Genomic DNA, 17,568 nt, shown 5'->3' with positions numbered 1-17,568 from the left:
TCTCCTTTCCTCTCCTTTCCCTTCCCTTTCCCTTTCCTCTCCCTCCCCCCTCCCTCTCCCTTCCTCCCGCCTTCCCTCCTCTCCTCCTCTTCCTTCCTTCCCTCTTTCCCTCCCGACCTCGTCTTCCTCCCTCCTTCCCTTCCTCTCCTCTTCTCTCTTTCCCCTCCTCCTCTTTTTCTTTCTTTCCCTTCCTCCCTTCCTTTCTCTCTCTCTTTCTTTTTATTTCCCTCCCTTCCATCCCTCCTTTTCTTTTAATTTTCTATTTTTGCATCCACACTATACTATAAAAAGTCTCTGAAACTATTCTGGATGGACTGCAGCTTCAGAAGGAGAATAATAGTCATAATAAGTATCATACAGTTAGAGAAGCAAAGAGGCGTGCTGGGTATATCTGTCTCCCTATAGAAGCTGTTCCATTTTTATTCAAGTGGAAATTGCAAGAGTTGTGTGGATGGGTCCTCTGAAGATCCCTGCAATCAAGCCAATTTTAATTAATCTTATCAATCATTTCAGAATAATCAAATTAATGAAAAAAATGTGGTCGACGCTTTGATTCCAGCAGCAGCTACATTTTATCATATGAAAAAATGGCTTTTCCTTTTGTATTTTAAATGACTGAAATTTGAAAAATAGATTTGTTAACTTCATAAAGGGCAGTAAATGTTATTACAAAAGTGGTTGGTTAACTTGTCACTGTTCTGTTGTGAGGCTTGGAGTAACACCCACAATGGGATTATTGATATAAATAGTGTCTTTTTAGGAGGAGGAAGGCGATGTGGTCCTCTGCAGAGGTTCATTTATTACAACCTCAACTAATCCTCACCCTTTCAAAAGATAGGAGCTCCCTGAAAATAAAGGGTATATTAATGGGGGGCACATCACTCACAGAGCTTGGAGAGATTCTATTACTCTTTGGGATAGAACTACGGATTTCAGAAGGAGTCGAGCGTATGATGAAGAGCCCTGGTAGCTGCGTGGTACTCTGTAAAAGCAATGGGAGGACCCAGCCCATCTGCTAACAGCAATTTCATAGCTTGACTTGTGGCACATTGCTGGCAGAAAAAGTGACAAGCACTGCTTTATGCGCTGAGCGATGTGCGCTCTACACCACTTCCATTTCATTTAGACAGTAAACTCCTTGGGGCAAGGTATCTCTCTGTGCTGTGTTTGTCAAGTGCTTTGCACGGCAGGGTTCTGCTTTCTGACTGGATTTTTTTACACTCTGCAGAGATGCTCAGGCCAGCAGCACCTGAGCTCCTGCTGGGAGCAGAGGCAGCTCAACTACAGCAGTGTGGTGCTGTGCTCACGTCACTGAAAAAACAACAGCCTCTTGGGTCTCTTACCGGTTTGGTGATGTCCTATTCTCAAGAGTTAGAGTTGGGCTGTCCACCAGGCAAGTGACAGATGTTCTCTATGCACCCCTTTCCCTACCCCAAGGGGAGAGAAAGAGAATAAGATTGACAAAATGATGGGTTGGGAAAGAAAACCGAAACAACTTCAATGAAAACAATAAAATGAAACAGATTATACAAATACATACAAACCAATGCCAAACGCAGCCCCCTGATGGCAATCACATTGCTGTCACCACTGATGCTGAGGGCAGGCACTGGGAAAATCCCAAACTGGACTCAGTGGCAGATGTGGCAACAGAATTCAGAAGCTGAATTCTGGAACTGTGTTCAGGAAGACATGGATTGGGATCAAAAGCAGTACAGACAAAATTCTCCTCTGCTGACCAATGAAGAAAATTACTGACTCTGACAATCATAGAATCAACCAGGTTGGAAGAGACCTCCAAGATCATCCAGTCCAACCTATCAATCCCTCAGCATTATACTGACTATGAAGTAGGCAGAACTGAACTTCTTGAAGGTCACTTTAGGGTCACCTCTCCTCCCTGCAGGTGCCTCCTCTACCTTACTGCACTCCAAAGTGGCACACAAGATTTAACAGTCACCTTGCTCGGCACAGGAGCAAGTCTAAGCAGGATCTTTTTGCACTCTAACCCTTGGCAGTAACTCTAAGCATCAGCATTACCTCTGCTGGAAGAAGACACTGTCTGTGAAAGCTTGCTGTTAACTTCAGAGAGTGCTGCCATAGTCCAGGACAGAATGTCAGTTAACCTCCAAGCCACTGCCATAACATCGCTAATAACTGCATGCAGCTCTACACACGCTTCTTTGAGACATGGACAAAAAGCAAGCCTGCACAAGCAGGTCCTTCTGGCAGACTAACTCAAGCCATTCCAGATCTCCTGCCTGTTGGGGACTTGATTCCACCATGTACTTGCTTCTGCTAGTTATGCATGGAAGTAGCATCAGGGATTTCTGCAGACCAGCTCCCAGAGTTGGGAGGCTCCTACCTGCCCTTCTCCCAGATGAGAAAAAGAGAGGGGAGAGGCTGGAGAAAGAAACCTGCCCCTTCTCTCTACACAGCTCTGCAGCCATGCAATGTATGAGCTGTCAGTAGCTTGGAGAAAAAGAATGGGAGACAGAAGAGGGCCAAGCTAAGGAGTGGAATCTTGTTCCACAAGGCACCTGGGTGGAAAGAGGGTCTACATACCTCTAGTAATCCCTTGCTAACATCCTTTTCAGTGACAGCCATGAGAATGCAGTACTCAAGTTGGACTGTTTTTCCTCTTCTAGAGACCTCTAATACAGTTTCGAAATGGAGTGTCCCAACAAATACAAACCTAAAGTAAAACAAATATTTTTACCATTTCACATCATCCTAATTGAATGTGAAGGCTGCGTATAGAACTCTAATTCTGTCCAGAGGCTGCTTGTCAAGTCGTGTTTTTATTGTAATTACCTGATTTGTTCAGCTTTAATCGTATTTACTTTTGAAGGTCAGCTGTCCTGCTCTGAAATGGTTAGTGAAGGCTGTGAGAATATGCAACACCCATGGGGAGAAAAGCAAAGAGCACACAAGCTTTTTAAATTTGGACTTCACAGAAGAAGAGGTGGTATTTTTTTTAACTTCTTAGCAGTGCATATTTCTTCATCAGTACTATTTATGACCTGGTTCCATAATAACTCTTAGAAGTGCTGTTTGTGGCCAAGCTCCAAGCCCATAGCAGAGACCCTGTAAAGAACATAGCAGGACCTCAAAGATCACCCAGTTCCAACCGCCTGCCATAGGCAAGGACACCTCCCACTAGAACAGGTCACTCAAGGCCTCATCCAACCTGGCCTTGAACACCTGCAGGGAGGGAGCATGCACCTCAGAAGATTTTCCATACAACAGCCACCTTGTGTGCAGCCTGCTGCTCTGCCCAGCCTGATCTAGGGTGGGCTGTCCCTGCCCATGGCAGGGTGGTTGGAACCGGATAATCCTCGTGGTCCCTTCGTACCCTGACTGATTCTATGAGTCTATGATTAACTGTGCTCCAGTGGAAATCCAGCAGAGGAAAATCTCCAATTCATAATATAGCCAAACATTTTCAAGAAGTGGCAGACTTTTTAGGCACACTGCATTGTTTTTAAACTCCTTGTGCTCCTTCCCTTTCAAAAGGAACCTTAATATATTCATAAGCACTTACCTTAAGTCAGGGCTACGTGCTCAAGCATAAATTCTCTTATCAGTGGATCTATTGCAGTTCTCACAAGAAGGAAATCTGCTGAGCACTAACATTGTTGGCAGCTTCTTGTTGAATATAAGCACTTTCCTAGCGCTCACCTAAAGGGAAAGACTCTTGTAACTCTTTTCTCACCTTCACTTTCTTGATTACCCTTTCCCGTATCCTAACCATACTGAATAGCTGTTTGTAAGTTACAACTTCTACACAGAGTTAGATTTCTTTATCAAATTTATCTTTAAGGTCTGAGCACAATAATTTCCCCAAGTGAATAATCTACACTGCTTTGCTTCTGTAGTGAGCCAGTATGCTGTGTTAGAATAAAACTTCTATCTGGCCATTCAACTCACTGCTACTTGCAAAGCAAGGAAATGGAATAGTTAATCCATTTTTTCACTCATTTGTTGTTCCAAAGTGGGAAACATGACACTAATCACTGTCTTAAAAACAGCCAAATTCATTTTCCCTGGGTTTCCCCTTGGTTTACTTACAACTGCAGTAGATTAAGTGGTCATTTCTGAGCACTTAACGCTCCTGTAGTACCTTCATTTCCAGCCTCATGGCCTCTCTCCAGTTCCTTGTCTAAAGAGATTCCTAGAGAACTGGAATAAGGGCTTGTACAGTGTCAGTTTGCATTGGCAGAGGAGATGACACCACACCCACTGATGGAAAGCATATTCTATATCCATAGGCACACCTTAATGGCATCAAAGTATCACCTAAAGAAACAAGAGGAAGTGTAGAACAGAGAATTACATCCACCACAGGGCTTATCCTGGTTCCCTCTAGTTCTGACAGTAACTCCCTGGAGCAGCTTGAGGTCTATCAGCACAGTGGTTCCTGCAGCACACACCTCCTCACCTACTCTTGGCTCAAAATGTGACTATAAAGCCCTAAAGGACAGAGTAACAAGGTAAACCGTGTATGTAAGGACACGGTGATTCCTCTCCACCACAGTCTCTCCCTGCACATGCAGCATGCACTTTGCTGTACCAAGGAATTTTTCACTTTCCAAATGAGCTATTCTCTTCACTGGAATATGAAGGAGCTGCATATGAAACTCCTCTGTTTAGCAGCATTTGATCAGCCCAAGGTGTTCAGGAAGGCAGAAGAAGTGACTCCAAGAGCTAATCTCTAGGAATATGGGCTTTTCCTTTCACTGCAATGAGATACACTTAGAAAAAAAAATATATATAAAAAGGTCTTCTAATTAAAACTGAGGTAATTTTTTTTTTCAGCAAAATCCCCTTCCTAAGTTTGACCTGTATCCAGTAATAGTGACAGTGCTCCCAACACTCCTCTTTCTGATAGACATAATTTCATTGACCCACTTCTACACTTTTATATGTGAATAAAGAGAGACTTCTTCACATCAACTACTCCACAGCTCATCTGTCATCAGCTTTAACTGCCTTTTTGGAAAGGACACTGTGCAGCGGCATACTCCTGTGTGGCACTAAAGAGTTAAATTAAGAAACTCTTCAAAATAAAAACAATTCTATTGTAGACAATTCCACACATTATCTTCATTCCATGGTGTAACCTTATCTTCCATTTTCATGGAAATCACAAAAATATTCAGAGTGGAAAAGACTCTCAGGGTCACCAAGTCCAACTGACATCCCTACTCTACAAGGTGCACCCTAAACCATATCCCCAAACACCACATCCAAATGACTTTTAAACACATCCAGGGTTGGGGACTCATCCACCTCCCTGAGTATCCCATTCCAGTGCCTGATCACTCTTTCTGGGAAAATTTGTTTCCTAATATCCAGTCTAAATCTACCCAGTCACAACCTGAGGCCATTCCCTCTTGTTCTATCACTATTTACCTGTGAGAAGAGACCAGCACCAAACTCTCCACCATGTCTTTTTAGGTAGCTGTAGTCAGTGATGAGGTCTCCCCTCAGCCTTCCCTTTTTCAGATTAATCATCCCCAGCTCTTTCAGTTGCTCCTCATAAGATTTATTCTCTAGGCCCTTCACCAGCTTCATTGCCCTCTTCTGCACTCAATCCAGCAGCTCAACATCTCTCTTGTAATGAGAGCCCAAAACTGAACACAGTACTCAAGGTGTGGACTCACCAGAGCAGAGTACAAGTGGACAATCACCTCCCTACTCCTGCTGGACACAGCATTTATAACAGAAAACTTGAACTCTCGTATTGTATGGTTGACAAATTCAGGTTGTACTGTGTCTCATCCCTCATTCTGAAAGCCTTTGTTCACTGCTTCATCACAATCTGCATGTAGAGACAGGTAATCATCACCTGTAGGCTACAGCCATAATAGCACACTTGATAGCATCACCAAATCATCTACATGCTACAAACACATCTGACCGTTTCCATGCTTCAGTATCATTAGCAGGCTAGGTAACATGAAGGCAATCAGGAAACTTCTTTGTTACAAGAGGATCTCCTTAAGCCAAGAAAAAAAAATTGCAGTGCATGGAGAACTTCAAACATAGAATGGGGCCGGCAGGGATAAAAAAAAAAGTGGGAGCAGAAGATAGAAATGAAAACAGACATCGTAAAATTAAGCCAACACCCACCCTCCTGCCCCCAAGAGATAATTAAGTAGGCAAACATACTGCTGATCTCTTCTGAAGGTAGAATTTCACCAAAACTTAACTTTGGTAGGTCAAAGATTTCTGTCAGGCACTTCATAGAATCATACAATCAGTCAGGGTTGGAAGGCAACACAAGGATCATTTAATTCCAACCCCCTTAACACAGGCAACCCATTCCAGGGTCTCACCAACAGCCCATTCCAATGCCAATCACTCTTCTGGGAAGAACTTCCTCCAAACATCCAGCCTAGACTTCCCCTGGCACAATTTGAGACTGTGTCCCCTTGTTCTGTTGCTGGTTGCCTGGGAGAAGAGACCAACTCCACCTGGCTGCAGCTTCCCTTCAGGTAGTTGTAGAGAGCAATGAGGTCACCCCTGAGCCTCCTCTTCTCCAGGCTAAACAACCCCAGCTCCCTCAGTCTCTCCTCACAGGGCTGTGTTCCAGGCCCCTCACCAGCTTTGTCACCCTTCTTTAGCCACATTCCAGTATGCCAACATTTCTCTTGAATTGAGGAGCCCAAAACTGGACACAGGACTCAAAGTGTGGCCTGACCAGTGCTGAGTATAGGGGAAGAATAACCTCCCTTGTCCTACTGGCCACACTGTTCCTGATCCAGGCCAGGATGCCAGTGGCTCTCTTGGCCACCTGGGCACACTGCAGGCTCATGTTCAGCTACTATCTACCAGTACCTACAGGTCCCTCTCTGCCTGGCTGCTCTCCAGCCACTCTGTCCCCAGCCTGCAGCACTGCTTGGAGTTGTTGTGGCCAAAGTGCAGAACCCTGCACTTGGCCTTGTTAAATCTCATCCCATTGGCCTCTGCTCACCCATCCAGCCTGGCAAGGTCCCTCTGCAGAGCTCTCTACCCTCCTAGATTGACATCTGCTCATCCACAGCTTCTCTGGGTTATCTAGTCCAGTGTCCCAACACCTTAACTGTGAAGAATTTCTGCCTAATATCTAGTCTAAATCTCTCCTATTTTAAAACCATCACTCCTTGGTCTGTCCCCATCTTTCTTATAGGCTCCCTTTAAGCACTGAAAGGCTGCTATAAGGTCTCCCTGAAGCCTTCTCTTCTCCAGGATGATCTCTCACAGCCTGTACTCATATGGAAAGTTGCTCCAGCCCCCTGACAATCTTCGTGGGCCTTCCTGGACCAAATTTTTTCAAATTGAAGTTCCAAATTTTCATTGATATGTTTCTGTCTTGATTTTGCCTCGGATTTTACCATCATTCTCTTTTAAATCAGGACGCATTTGTGTGCATGTATACATCATTACCATCAATCATTGTCAACCTAAGAGTTAGTGACCTAGGAAACCAAACCTCTTCCAGTTGTCTCTTACTGATCTTGTTACCTGATTGACTGGATATTGGGAAAATTGGTATGACAAGAGACTCAAATATGGAGCAAGCAGTTAAAATGGCAGTCCCACAGGAGATAGTCATTGAGGGTATATGAGTGGGGAAAAAAAAAGAAGTCAATGTGTACAAACTGGCCAAGGGACAGAGATTAACACAACTGAGGAGCACTGTGGCTCTTGCTTTCTGCTGTGAAGAGGGCACTTTGAAGGTTTGTAGGTTCTCACCCAGATCCTGCTCTTAATTTGTAATTGGCTACTCTCCACACAATTTCCTTCAGACAAGTGACTTTTTCTCCCTCTTATTTGCTTTCATGCTGAACCATCAGTTCATAATGAGTCTCGATTCATAATGAATTTCTCACAATTGTTTTGTCTGCCTTTTTCTTAAAATCCTATTCACATGAGTTACCTTGACTGAGCACATCCAAACAAATGAGCTTTTCATTCATACCTGCCAGAGCCCTCTGTGACATTCTGCCCATCAGAGACAGAGTCCTCTGCACTAAGCTTGTGATTCCTCTGTAAATGGGACAATTAGTACTTTTCCTTAAATTACTAATAACCTAGGGTCTGGTTCTGATTTCACTTTTGGGGCTCTCTTTATGGGCATCTATTTTAGTATACTAAAGAGGTAAAGTAAAACCAAACCTGCAACCCAACCCTTTCGGGAGTACAAATCACTTCTGTAATATTTTTTCTCAGTAACAAGTCATGTCATGTGTCAACTAAACATGATGGACATCCTACCTTCAAGTCAAAACCTTTTTTGTTCCTAATCAAATGCTTTAAACACAGCTAAGCAAACTAACTAGCACCAGTCTCTCATCTCTTGGTCTTTTGTGTCACTTCTAGGTCTGCCCAGTATGTTTGGCAGATCTTTGTAATTCTATGTACTTGTGGCAACTGAAGGAGCTCTTGGGAACTTCCACTGGTAGACATCCTGTGGTACCAGAATGTGGAATGATCCTACCCTAATAACCTCATTTCATCAAATACAATATAACTACACTTTAGAGTGAGGCTGTCCTATGTTCAAGGTAATCAAATAGGGTTCACTGACCCTTAGACAATCATTGGTAGTTCCAGTGAGAAAGTACAGTTGCACCAGTACAGCTCAGGCATTGACCTGCTGGAAAGCAGCTCTGGAGAGAAAGATCTGGGAATCTTGGCAGACTGAAAGTTTATCGTAAGCCAGTTACGTGCACTCATGGCCAAGAAGGCCAATGGAATCCTGTAGTGCACAAAAAAGAGCACAGCCAGCAGACAGAGGGAATTTCTTCTCCTCTACTTTGCCCTAGTGAGGCCACATAGAATCATAGAATCACAGAATCAACCAGGTTGGAAGAGACCTCCAAGATCATCCAGTCCAACCTATCACCCAGCCCTATCCAGTCAACTAGACCACATGTGGAGTACTGTATCAGTTCTGGGCTCTCCAGCTCAAGAGAGGAAAGAAACTACTGGAAAGGGAGTGCAGCGGAGGCAACAAATATAAGGGGACTGAGGCATCTGTCTGAGGAGGAAAGCCTGAGAGACCTGGGGCTGTTTGGCTTGGAGAAGAGAAAACTGAGAGGAGATCTTATCAGTGCTCATAATTATCTAAAGGGTGAGGCTCAGGAGGATGGGGCCAGATTCTTCCCAGTGGTGTCTAGTGATGGGACAATGGGCAACAGGCACAAACTAGGACACAGGAGGTGCTCTCTGCATGTAAGGAAAACTGTCTTTACTTCAAGGGTGCTGGGCTGCCCAGGGAGGTTGTGGAGTCTCCTTCCCTAAAGATATACCAAATCCACCTGGACATTGCAACCCTGGGCAACCTGTTCTAAGTGACTCTAGCAGGAAATTGGATTAGATGATCTCCAGAGGTCCTTTCCAATCCCAACCAGTCTGAGATTCTGCAAAAGGAATCAATGTTATGTTACAATAGCATCAGTTTGTATTTGAATTACAGTTCAAAACAAAATCATTTGGCAACACTCGTTGTGAACACCCCTTGACTACAATGGGACCGAGTTTTTTTTTCTCAGCCCAACTTTTTTGTTTCCATTTGGAAAAGCTGAAGAATGGATAATCCATCAGCACTGTCTACACAGTTCAAGAACTATTGTCAGGACATATAAAAAGCGTCTGAAATGTGAGGGCCTGACACAATGCACATTCATGTCAATAACGGCGCATTTTTCTACACAAGTCGTGGGCTCTGGATCAGATTTCATCACAAAGGAAACGATAAAACGCTTCAGAACTCAACTCCTGTTCTGTTAAATGAAATGAAACTGCTCTAGATCAAACGAAAGCCCAAACGGTACGGAGAAACAATAGGACTGTTCGTTCTTAAAGGAAATGGGAAATAGTAATCACGTTCAGGAGAAAAATGCAATAAAGAGAACAATTTGACGTAATATTCTGTTGGAAAAAAAAAATAATATCTCATTTTCAATTTAATATTAAAAAATTGCTCACATTAATTCTCTTTGGTTTTCCAATATACATGTATGAGCTGCAGATTGAGCTGTGCAATTCATCATGAGTGTTATTTGCCAATATAATGCCCAGACTCCTGACTCTGACAAGAGGGAACAACTTGGCACTTTACGTCCTTCATGTTCTCAGTTCCTTACTCCTTATGCATGTTCTAGGGTAGTAGTGTTGTTTAGTTCATTTGTTAAAAAAGAAATGAAATGAAAAGGTATGTAAAAGTGGTGACAGTGTCTTTTAGAAGCAGTCATGGAAAGAGCATTTGAAATCCAGAGTGAAGGAATAGCAACAACTTGGAGTAAACCAAGTATGTGTTATGCCGTGGGTGAGTGTTAGTCCATGAACTATCCATGCTGCTTAGTTTTCAGCAGTTAATTTCACTCCTTCATTCAAAAAGGTTGGTTCCTAGAGCCGTGCAGAGAACTAGAGCTCAGAAAAAATACAAAAAGTGCTTTGAAATGGATTACAAAAGCATGTCAGGAATAGTTCAGGAAAGCTGAGTGCGCTGCACAAACGGAAGAATGTTGTGGTGGTCTGGCCCTGGCTAGAGGCCAAATGCCAACCAAAGCCACTCTATCACTCCCCTTCTCAGATGGACAGGGGAGAAGTGAAAAACACAGAATCAACCAGGTTGGAAGAGACCTCCAAAGTCATCCAGTCCAACCTAGCACCCAGCCCTATCCAATTAACTAGACCATGGCACTAGAATCATAGAACCATAGAATCAACCAGGTTGGAAGAGACCTCCAAAGTCATCCAGTCCAACCTAGCACCCAGCCCTATCCAATTAACTAGACCATGGCACTAAGTACCTCGAAGCCATTTAATAATGCTAAGCATGAGCAAAGACCACCCATGGAAGCAAAGAGAGATGTTATTCTCTACTACCCATCAGCAGACCATTTTCAGTCACTGCTGGGAAGCAGGGTGTAATGGTTGCTCTGATGGACAGGTGCCATGGACAAATATCCCCACACTTCCCACGTTCACTCAGTTCTTAAATCTGAGCTGACAACATATGGTACGGAATACCCCTGTGGCCAGTTTGGGTCAGCTGGCCTGCCTGTGTTCCCTTCCAAGATCTTGCTCTCGCCTCAGCATTGCTCTTGGGGCAGGGAAATGTTGGAGAAGAACAGCCTGGTGCTTGGCTCAGCAGTAGCCAAAACACTGCTATTGACACCCAGCTACGACACTGCAAAGCACAGCACTAGAAAGACGCTCTGAGGAGAATTAACTCCAGCTCAGCCAAACCCAGTACAAACATGGACAAAAAGGTCTCTTCATAGATGTCCATGATGTCTTTTTTTAACTTTTCTGTGGAGGATCCAGGTTCTCATAATCTTAGCTCAGGTCCTGGCTGTGCTATATGGATAGTGTAGATTACAAGCAGAACTTGATACAGAACATATCTATTAAAAGGGCACTCTGCTGAGTGCCAAGATCCAGTTTGAGCCTCCTGCATGTTGCAATAATGCAACATATTTTTTATATTCAATGTAGACTCAACACAATATTCTATTATGATTATACAGAACGACAGAATGGTTTGAGTTGGGTGGGACATTTAAGCCACCCAGTCCAATCTCTTTGCACTGGGCAAGGACACCTTCAACCAGTCCAGGTTGCTCAAGAGCCCCAGCCAATCTGACCTGGAATGTTTCCAGGGACAGGGCATCCACCATCTCTCTGGGCAGCTTGGACCAGTCTTTCACCACCCTCATCATAAAAAGTTTTGTCCTTGTTATCTAGTCTGAATCTCCTTTCTTTTAGTTAACAACTGCTACCTCTTGCTCAATGTATATTATACAGACTCAACATAGACCACACTGGAAAATGGAACTGCTTGTATGCTTTTAGAGTTTCACTTAGTATTTGCTCTTCCACAGCCTGGCTGCCTCATACCTGCCTCTCCTGTGTGTCTTTCAGGTTACTGTGATCAAACATACAGATGGAAATTTGGCTGTGATGCTGCAGGTGAACAAATGTTAATTTTTAAAGCATTTGCACTAAACACTCAAGATAGGGTTATGGTTTTGGTGTAAAACAATGTACACTGACATTTCAGGCTTCCCAGGATCCAAAGTGTGGGGTTGAGGGTTTTTTTGTTTCCATTCTAGTGCATTCTCTGGTGAACAAAATCATGTTTTGAGCCCTCCTATATCACAAGCAATACTGTATCCAATACTGTATCCAATACTGTATCCAAATATAGGCCTGTGGCCGAAAATACTACAAATGCAGCACTTAACTGGGCTACAAAAATCTGGTCAGTCAGTCAAGAAGACATGTTCTAGACAGGCAAAAAAGGCAGTTTCATATGGTTGCAGCCTGCAAAAAATACAATGAAATGATGCAGGTTCCACTGACTCTTTTTACCTGCACTTCTGTGAAAAGTCAGAGATGAGAAGCAGTATCCACATTTACAGAGGGACTCTCTGATCTCGTCCATCCCCCTTCCTGTCTCACCAAGGTCCAAGTTTTCCTTTCTGGCAAACACAGAGCCTGTTCCTACGTTTCCCTTGTGGATCAATAAAACTAATTTCCTGACTACTCTACTGAGAAGCCTTGTGCTGGCTCTGCCACCAGCTTAGCTCTTACCACTTCAAAACCACTATGAACAGATAAGCATCCAACACAGGCCACAGCAATCTGCCTGTTTATTCTTTTTTTAGCAGTAAATAGAAGAGGTTTTTCTCCACCTTGTCCTTGTTTCACCATATTCTGACTTCAAAATAATTCACTGGAAATATAATTTGTCTGTTCTTTGGGTTTAAGTACTCTCATTCTTTACATTAATCAGAAGTTAATCAAAGTGGGAGTGTCCCACACTCCCAGGATATCCCCAAAAAGTATTCAGTAAGTAGTAGCCTTCCCTGAAAGGTTGGTACTCCAAGGGAATGCTTTCATTTGCTAACTCTTTTTCAGGTTCTTTTAACTGGATTACTTCTCAGGTTATCTTAGACAGACAACACTACGTGAGAGAAGAATGAGAAACTTAAAATCATCATAATAACAGCAAAATAAGCAAATTCTCACATTATATAACTAAATGGGGAAGGATAAAAGAGATAGCTCTGAATGAAATTAATGTAACTGTGGCCCACTGCTGTCAGAATAATTTGGCCTCAGTTTGTGTACAATCTAATAGCTTTGTTGTGATTTTTTTTTTTCATGGATCTAGATACAAGTAAGTGAAGGAGCTAAGCAGACTCAGCAGCAATGGATTAGGAAAGAAGCAAATGTTTGGTTCATTCTAGAAGGAAATGAAACCAAACTTTCCAGGTTTTAAGAGGCAGACTCCATAAACACAGCTCCCTTAAGCTACATCTGCTAGGACACCACAACCCAAAAGGCCAGTTCTCCAGGAGGCTCCTGAAGGGGAGGACATCAGAAGGTTAACCTAAGCCTTGGGATAAGCCATCACCTCCAGTTTCCCTCAAGGCAGTGGGAAAATGCAGCTCCTGTCAGAGGACGATCTATCTGCTGGTTGTGACTCATATTCCCAGGCATCCTGAGTCTGTGCCTCTGGTACTTCCCCTACTAGGCTATCCCTGGTGACCAGCACTCCTTCTCCACCTTCAAGTGCTGCAGAAATGAATCCTGATAAACCTCACATAAACCTCCCAATTAATCCACAAAACCACTCCTAACTTCTAAACACAAGACCAAATAACAAATTCAGGACTTAAAAGCAACAACCACCATTTTAGGAGCAAAAAACATTTTCTGGTCAAACTTGTGAGCCTGTAAAGGGCTGAAATATCCTCCCTGTCCACCAGCTGCCCTTCAGGCAGCTGGTTTCTTTATGTCGTTGCCTCACACTGAAGTCTGGCAATGCAGGTGACTAGGAGTCTATAAGTACACTTACCTCGCCCTCCATGACATCTTAATATAGAAGGAGGTGAGATGGGGAAAGGTAAGAGTTGATTACTATTCCAAACAGCTGTAGGACATTACTTCTTTTGCCCCTCAAACTGCAACAACTTCAGACTCCATGGAGCAATTGACTGCAGTAGATAGCAGTGGATGCTACATCATAGAATCACAGAATGGTTTGGGTTAGAAGGGACTTCCAAAGGTCATATACAGCTAACCCCCTGCAGTGAGCAGGGACATCCTCCACTAGATCAGGTTGTTCACAGCCTTGTTGAGCCTGACCTTGAATATCTGCAGGGATGGGGACTTGACCATTACCCTGGGCAAAAGTTTCCAGTGTTCCACTACCTTTGTGGTGAAGAACTTGTTCCTAAACTCCAATCTAAATTTACTCTTCTCTATTTTCAAACCATTGCCTCTCACCCTATCACAGGCCTTTGTAAACAGTCTCTTTCCAGCCTTCTTGTAGGCCCCTTTCAGGTACTGGAATGTCACTACTAGGTCTCCTCAGAGCCTTCTCTTCTCCAGGCTGAACAACCTTTGCTTCCTCTGCCTGTCCTCGTAGGAGAGATGCTCCAGCCCAGCTCCTTAAGTACTAAAGAACTACATCTCTTTAGCAACATAAAATTGTCACCTTTCCTCCACTGTCTTGCAATACAGGAGTATCTAAAGCCATACATGCTAGAGATCACGTAAGACCATGCAACACTCCATGCTGCAGCACTAGGTGTCTAACACTTAAATGGCTGAACAGCTCATTTCCTCCCTCAACACACTGGTCACCTCCAAACATTTCTTGTTGATTGTCTCTTGTCCTCTTTGTTGCACAACAATGAATGATTTCACCAATGGCAATAGACCCATTCCAATATCTGTATTCTCTTTGTAGATAGAGGCTTCCTGGCTTGGCTAATCTCCATATGATAGAGCTGACATCACATAGTATAGAGCCACAACTTTCCAAAGTGCAGAATGAGAGAGAGGGAATGCAAGACAAAGGAAGGATAGATTAATTTCAGATGAAGGAAGACAGTTTTAAAGGGTGATGTTTCTTGGACCTTTACAAATGCACTGCTTTGTAGGAGTCTAAATATAGAACTATAGAAGGAAACAGGAAATACAAACCACTATATTGTGCTGCTTGCCCTGTTTGTTCAATATTTTGCCCTTTAAGGTGAGAAATTTGGTTGTTTGCTTTGCAGATTATTTGTTTTACTGTAAAATTTGAAAATAATAATAATGTCACAAAATACGTCTGGGTATCGTAAATCATGGAGTCACACAGGATCACACAGTGCTGGGGGTTGGAAGGCACCTCTGGAGATCACAGAATCACAGAAACATTCTGGCTGGAAAAGACCCCCAAGATCATCAACTCCAGCCATTATTCCTACTCTACAAGGTTCACCCTTAAACCATATCCTCAATTACCACATCCAAACGACTTTTAAACACATCCAGCACCCCTGCTACAGCAGCATCACCCAGAGCAAGTTGCCCAGGATCTCAATGTCCAGGTGCATTTGGAGTCTCTCCAGAGAAGGAGACTCCACAACCTCTCTGGGCTGCCTGATTCAGTATGCCAGCACTCCCTCAGGAAAGAGGCCTTGCTTTATGTATATTAGACTGTGTATCTTCAGCATACTTGTGACTTCTTCAAACTATTCTGCATGTCTGAACACTTCTCAGAAGTAAATATAGAAATATTTTCTTGATGCTCAGTTCTGCTGAAAGTTTAAATGTCATCCTGCAATCACTCATCAGTGCAAGTATCCTATCTCTTTGACCATTTTCATCAATAATAACTCAGCTACACAAGTCATGCATCAATTGGGTATCACAGAATGTTAGAGGTTGGAAGGGAACTCGAGAGATCATCAAGTCCAACCTCTCTGCCAAAAGCAGGATCCCCTAGGGTAGATCGCACAGGAACACATCCAGGCAGGTCTTGAAAGTCTCCAGAGAAGGAGACTCCACAACCTCTCTGGGCAGCCTGTTCCACTGCTCTGTCATCCTCACTGTAAAGAAGTTTCTCCTCATGTTGAGGTGAAGCCTTCCATGTTCCAGTTAGTAGCCATTGCTTCCTGGCTTATTACTGTGCACCATCCACTTAACATCCACCTCTCAGATATTTACAGACATTAATCAGATCCCCCCAGTCTTCACTTCTCAAGACTAAACAGCCCCAGGGCTCTCAGTCTCTCTTTCTAGGGGAGATCACACACACACACACACAGAGTATCACCAAGGTTGGAAGAGACCTCACAGATCATCAAGTCCAACCCTTTACCACAGTGCCCAAGGCTAGACCATGGCACTGCTCAAGTCCCCTGAAACTAAATAAGTAGAAAACCATAATTTATTCAGCTATGTTATAGATAAGTCCAGTTTTTATATTCATGTTCTACACAGTGGGCAATTCCACTGTTCTCCATATGATACCACCAGCGTATTATCAATAGGTTGTTCGGCTGCGTTGATGGATAAACAGCAGGAACATCTAGAATCATAAAATTATAGAAGCAACCAGGCTGAAAGAGACCTCCAAGATCATCCAGTCCAATCTAGCACCCAGCCCTAGCCATTCAACTAGACCATGGCACTAAGTGCCTCAGCCAGGCTTTTCTTGAACACCTCCAGGGACGGCAACTCTACCACCTCCCTGGGCAGCCCATTCCAATAACAAATCACTCTCTCTGTGAAGAGCTTCCTCCTAACATCCAGCCTAAACCTACCCTGGAACAACTTAAGACCATGTCCCCTTGTTCTGTTGCTGGTTACCTGGGAGAAGAGATCAACCCCCACCTGGCTACAGCCTCCCTTCAGGTAGTTGTAGACAGCAATGAGGTCACCCCTGAGCCTCCTCTTCTCCAGGCTAAATGCCTCTCAGATACAATATCAAATTCAGCATCCAAACATGACAAACACAATTGCCTAACATTTTACAAGTGATTTATGCAATGAACTGCAACTTTGTGTGGGAATTGTCAATTCCCAGAATGTTGTTGTTCTTTCAAATATTACCTGATAAAAACATCCTGAGATGTTTTAAAAATCATTCTTAGTCTGTCATTTGTTCAAGATTAGCTCATTGCAAGTATAACTAAGTTAGAATGGATTGTGTTGGATTTTAGCTCATATTTCATGTTCCTGTGCAGTAATAGGTTGTTCCAGGGTTTAGTTATGATTTAGAGTACAGATTTTAATATTAGTGTCAAGGCTTAGGGCTGGGCTGGCCACCAGAAGAGTGAAAGAGTGACAGAGGTTGTCTATGAACACCTCCCCATTCCAAAAAGAGAAAAGGAACAAGTGAGACTGACGTGTTGGGGGGGCAGATAAAAGCTTTACAGAAATTAATAATCAAACTAAATAGATAGAAAAGTAGTATTTAACCCAGCTCCCTGGCAGCAATTATGTCACCATTACCACACTGCTGTGAGCAGAAACTGGGGAAGTCCCCAACTGAACTCAGCAGCAGATGGGAACCGGATTCAGAAACCCAATTGTGGAACGCATGGATTAAGATCAAAAGCAGAACAGGCAGAGAACTACTTGAATGCCAGCCACTGAAGAAGAGGCTTTACCCTACTGGTCCCTCAGCTTTATACTCAGTATGGTGTAGATGGGATGGAATCCCTTATTGCTTAGAGTCACCTCCCCTGCCCCTCCTCCTTACAGGTGCCAGCTCTTAACTCTCTG

The 17,568-nt window shown here is 43.5% G+C and overlaps 1 long non-coding RNA gene across 2 annotated transcripts in view; it reads right to left on the bottom strand.

Annotated features, from left to right (window-relative positions):
• Positions 1 to 288: 288 nt before the first annotated feature.
• LOC135184797 (uncharacterized) overlaps positions 289 to 17,568 on the bottom strand; it is a 114,089-nt gene continuing 96,809 nt past the window's right edge. For both annotated transcript variants that reach the window (XR_010306181.1, XR_010306182.1), the window contains 6 exons: positions 4,072 to 4,299; positions 3,545 to 3,681; positions 2,566 to 2,866; positions 1,541 to 1,676; positions 1,344 to 1,427; positions 289 to 470 (listed from right to left, as the gene is read on the bottom strand). This is a non-coding gene — a long non-coding RNA (uncharacterized LOC135184797). The remainder of the gene's footprint in view (positions 471 to 1,343; positions 1,428 to 1,540; positions 1,677 to 2,565; positions 2,867 to 3,544; positions 3,682 to 4,071; positions 4,300 to 17,568) is intronic.

This window comes from Pogoniulus pusillus, chromosome 21, assembly GCF_015220805.1.
Source record: "Pogoniulus pusillus isolate bPogPus1 chromosome 21, bPogPus1.pri, whole genome shotgun sequence".
NCBI classification, from domain to species: Eukaryota; Metazoa; Chordata; class Aves; order Piciformes; family Lybiidae; genus Pogoniulus; species Pogoniulus pusillus.
Note: the sequence above shows the minus strand (reverse complement) of the source record. Positions and strands in the feature narration are given on the sequence as shown.